Below are 4,817 nucleotides of genomic sequence, written 5' to 3' on the forward strand. Positions count from 1 at the left end.
CCAAAATGCTTGTCTTGAAAGAGACTGAAGATACAAGTTTGTTTAGCACTGCTGAGATCTTAAATGTGTATGCTGGAACATAATTGGAACAAGAAAAAAAATCTACCTCAGTTGCTGCAGATGTGCACACAATTCATTGGTTTAGAAACATTCTTGCACACCATTTTTTTTAACATCTGGACAAGTTTAATTTTAGCTTGTTTTTACACCACAAACTTAACTGATAGGATGGAATGCCATGAGCAAGTCTCAGGTTGTACGTTTCTTCAGTTATCCGTACTTTGGTGCTATTTGTGATCTGTGAGTTCTGTTCCAGTGTATGCCAGTGCTCTCTGGAGCACAACTCCCTGTAAAAATCGTGAGACTTGATTCACCAATGCCTTACGCAATATGCAATCTTTGATACCAGTGAAGACATGAAAGACGCTAATGATTTAAAATGGTTTTATGTATGTGTTTGCTCTTTTGTAAGTGATGTGAGTGTGTGGGGTGAAGAGGAGATGTGCCCCCACGTTATTCCCTGTCTTAAGTCTTGACTGAAGAACTCAGGCCTAGTGTGATTGGTATTCATTGCATAGGTATTCTCTTTCAGTCTTCCCCCATCCTCAGTAACATTATGATGTTCTGCTGCGATTGTCACTGTAGTTATAAATGAGCCCTCATAATTTTGCTGCAGGATCGAGGAGAGAAGGAAATTGAGGGAAAATTTTTTAATATTTAAAAAGATTTCTTTATGCATGAGTCAGTACCAAACAGATGATTAGGAGACATAACAAAGGTAAATCTATTTTTGCTTAGGTACGTGCATCTTTTTATACCACAGTCCCCTCCTCTGATGTTTTATTTGTAACTTTTAATGCTGCAGAAAAGTGACGCTACCGTGGACAAGTACAAGAGGGGAAGCTGGTTGATGTATGAAAGACACCTGTGTTTAAATGAGGAGAAAGGATCAGTGTCTTGTTCTGTCTTACGTATACAATGAAAGCTTACCTGGTGTTAGCTTATACTTAAAATTCAGAGCAAAGAACTGTAACAAATCCAAGGAATGGTTACAGTGGGTAAGGCTGATCCAGTGGTTAAGGGAAAAGGTCCAGACTGTGGTGATCCAGGTTATCATCTGGGGCAAAAATGGCACTTTTCTGTATCTTTATTTCCTTTTCTGAAAATATGGTTGATAATGTTACTGGTGTCTCTGAGGATATAGCAATAATCTTTGAAAACACAGTAAAAGAATTGCAGTGGTGGAAGACAGCAAAGTAATTAATCTTCTTGAAGTTCTCAATTCTCTGCAAGTGCAAATGAACCTTTTAAAAAATAGAAGATTTTGGAAGACCCTGACATGGAAACAGGATGGTCTAATGACTTCTTTGATCCCTGCTTGAAAAATACAGCTAAATCTGAAAAGCATTACTCTTTGTGTATGTGGATCACCGGAATGGATTCGATCTAAGAAACATGTGAGCAGCTCATACCAGAAGATTCAAGAGAGTGACTGGACTGCCCACTGCCTTTGTGGATGTGAATGGCAAGAGGAGTGGTGACTGCAGAGACTAGAAGTGCAATTTAAGGGCACAGTCAAAATGGAAACAGAAGTCTGAGCTATCCAGTTTCTCACAGCTGCCTAAGAGATGTGGCTTTTATTTGCTGCCTGTTGAAGAGCCAGAGAGGGAAGGGGTTGCTGCAGATATTTTAGGGATCTACTGTTTTTAAAGATTTCCTTTATACTTAAAAAGCCTTCAGTATTTTTGAGTATATTCTTTTATAGGACTTCTCTTTCTCCAGATTATCTCTACCTCCAAAATCTTAATTATTAAACCTCAACACTCTGCAGTGGGACAAGACATTGGAAGATTTTCATTAATTACAAAAAGATTATGAGAGCCCTGTGATTGCAATACTGATGGACACACAATGACACCTGCTGAATAAGAAGTAGTTCCTGCAAAGGAACAGCTAGTATATGCATTAATTAATTAATTAATTAATTGGTATTTTCCTGTACCTTTTATAAATAAAGAAATACAGACTACAGTTTTAACAAGTTTTGGGGTTTTTTTTTGTGTGTGAACACGTAAAACGCTTTCAAGCACATATGCATAGTGTGACTATTTGCTTTCTCTATAATCAACTGCTATAGCGTACTTGAAGTAGTTTCCTTAGTGCATTCTTGACCATAGTGTAAGCGATCTTGTTTAATTTGTTGTTCATGTTATGTTTCTAAGGTGCTTCATCCTTAGATTTCTCACCTAAAATACGCACCTGATTCTCATAGTCTTTGTGATAGTATTACTAAGAGTCATTTAAAAATAAATTTAGGAATAATAAAAAATAGTAGCTACTATCTTGAAGAACTTGCAAGTCCTTGCAGCCGTTCACAAGCTCAGCTTCAGTCACGTACTGTTTGCTTCTCTATTTGCAGAGATAATGTTGATTACAGTAAATCTGCTGTTTGAAACCCTGGAAATATGGATTCCACCAGGCACAACTATGATGTCAGAATTTAGGCAATTACAGAAATGGCTATTTCATTCAGAACCTCAGTAGTTATGTCTTTCAGTTAATAAAGTAGTAATTTAAAACTAATTTCTCTTAGGATCCATCTGTAGATAGTCCTGACCTTACTTTCATACAGGTTTTATATTAGCTTAATGAAACGTTAAAACAGTTGTAAAAGTAGATGACTGATTTGCTGTGTGAAGCTTCATTTTCTTCTGGAAAAATTGTAAGAATGGTTAAGAGAAAGCATTAGTCTTCAGAATACATGTTTAAAAGAAGTAGTGGGCTAATTTTAATTCTGAACTGACTTCTGAAGTCACAGTGCATCACAGATGTGTCTTGTGGTTACATGCTGCTAGCTACAAAACTTGATTTCCAGAAGTCAGTCCAATATTAATTTCTGCAGGCAGCAAGGTGTATTTACAAGGCTATGTACAAAGAAACTTAGAAAAAGTAACTGGACTGGAAAGGAGTATTTTACTATACATTGATCTGTTCATACTCTTAATTTTATAGGGATTGCTTAGGGGTGGACTAGCTGTAATGGGGTGAGATTAAGAGAGAACAAATACAGTGGTCACCCAAAGCAGCTTTCTACCCATGCAATATATAAAATCCTTGCAGTGATTTCCTGTGGAAGTCAGAGAAGCAATACCTTGGGAAAAACACAGACTGGACTGGATGAGCAATTCTTCACATTCATAAGAATTTGTTGTTTTTCCTTTCAGTATGTAATTTACAGCTGTTAGGCCCATGAAGTACTCTAGGCATATCTCAGATCCGTTATCAGCCTCTGAAAATGAAAGTGGCAAGGGAGCATGGGCAGAACTGGAAGTATGAAAGAGAAGACACTGGAAGTTTGCATTTTCACTCTATCATCAAAGAGAAGTGATTTTTTTTTCCATTTGAAGGAGGTGTTCAGCATCATTGTTGCATATGAAAAACACAGTGCAACTCATTCAGATTTGAAGTATTCCTTGAGTAGTGACTGATTCCTTGAGGAATTTGGAATTGTAAATATTTTTGGAAACGTAGTATTGAGACCTTTTATGATTTGAGTAGCCGTTACTTGTTGGATAAAACAAAAGGCAAAATTTTAAGAGCGCTTATATATGAGGAATCTGGGTGGTTGTTAAACTAGGATGGTAATTTTTTTGTATCTTGCTGTTACAGATCGGTTAGTGTTACATTTCTTAAGATTCGAGCATCATCTTTACTCTAATGCATCTGCATATTATGATTTTCTGGCTGAAGGTGTCAGTTCCATGACACATAATATATAATTTGACTCTTTGGCTGGAGATTTCTGAGTATCAGAGGTTTAGAGATGAATTATGTTAAATTTGAAAGAATATAATGGAAGTATATGAACAAGTTTTGTTTTCCCTTCTCCTAAGTGCATGTGTAACTGTTTCTCTTGCCTAGTTTAAATTGATCTTTGAAAAACAGTATTTCAAATTGCCACTACAAAGGAGACTTAAAGTTATTCTGTGCCTACCATGAGAAATTCAATATATATTAACTTTTAAAATTTTTTTTAGTCACTTGAAGTCTGAATTTCATTGATTTAATCTCTGTCCTGCAGTGAGATACTGTTCCTGTTAGCACTTTTTCCACTCAAGATTTTGATACATGTCCTCAACTTTACATACTTTATTCAGTAAAACTGAAAATCATGTTCCCTCATTAATAGATGAAGTACTTGTTCATACCACAATTGCAGCATTTGTAAGATGTGTGTAGACATCTTTTCAGAAAGCTTGGTGAAAAGTTACAAAATACGCTTTGTGTAGAAGGAAGTAGGCAATTTTAGTATTTTTATTATTTTGTCTTCAAATTGGTAGATAAATCTCTTTTTCTGATGTCATTGCGAACTTGCCCTGGAAATGTCTGGGCTAGAGTTTAACTCTTTGCTGTAAGAAGTAGTGCTGATGTGTGTTATCCCCAAGGTTTCGAGTGTTCTTATCCAGGGTTTTGGTTTAAACACATTTTTAGTCCCTATGAGTCCTAAACAATAAAAATACATTTTTTTTTGCTGTTTCTGGGTAGTTTCAAGAAAAGGAGCGAAAACTTTCCTCTAAAAAAACCCACTAGAAATAATTGTTTAGTTTGAATTTTTTTCAGTGGTTTACAAACCTGAGTGTAATGTAGAGATGTTATTCTAATCTAAACCTTGGACATTCTTTAGGAGAAGAAAATCACGTGATTTGTTTAGTCTTCTCATTTCTCTGCCTGTGCTCAGACACTAGCAGCCTGCTGGAAGGAGGCATTTCCCAGGGTGAGAGTGACTGATTCTTACTAACTCACAGCCTTTGCTCGCC

The sequence above is a fragment of the Apaloderma vittatum genome, unplaced genomic scaffold, assembly GCF_000703405.1.
Source record: "Apaloderma vittatum isolate BGI_N311 unplaced genomic scaffold, ASM70340v1 scaffold9602, whole genome shotgun sequence".
NCBI classification, from domain to species: Eukaryota; Metazoa; Chordata; class Aves; order Trogoniformes; family Trogonidae; genus Apaloderma; species Apaloderma vittatum.